This window comes from Juglans regia, unplaced genomic scaffold (genome assembly GCF_001411555.2).
Source record: "Juglans regia cultivar Chandler unplaced genomic scaffold, Walnut 2.0 Scaffold_2535, whole genome shotgun sequence".
NCBI classification, from domain to species: domain Eukaryota; kingdom Viridiplantae; phylum Streptophyta; class Magnoliopsida; order Fagales; family Juglandaceae; genus Juglans; species Juglans regia.
In genome coordinates this window covers 1-233 of record NW_023356752.1, presented here as the reverse complement: position 1 = coordinate 233, position 233 = coordinate 1, and the positions used below count along the sequence as shown (strand labels likewise).

Sequence of the window (233 nt, the reverse complement as noted above, 5' to 3'; positions counted from 1 at the left end):
CGATCCCAATCCAAACGGAGATCTGATCCAAACCCATGGCTACGCGATGGGCAGGGCGAGATTTTCCCAAAAATCCGCTCCCGAGTGGTCCTTCTTGTCAATTTTTCTCGCAAGGCGGAAAAAACAAAAACGAGGGGTGCAACACGAGGACTTCCCAGGAGGTCACCCATCCTAGTACTACTCTCGCCCAAGCACGCTTAACTGCGGAGTTCTGATGGGATCCGGTGCATTAG

The 233-nt window shown here is 52.8% G+C and overlaps 1 pseudogene; it reads right to left on the bottom strand.

Annotated features, from left to right (window-relative positions):
- Window positions 1-133: 133 nt before the first annotated feature.
- Window positions 134-233, bottom strand: LOC118345391 (annotated as a pseudogene; the record flags this gene model as incomplete).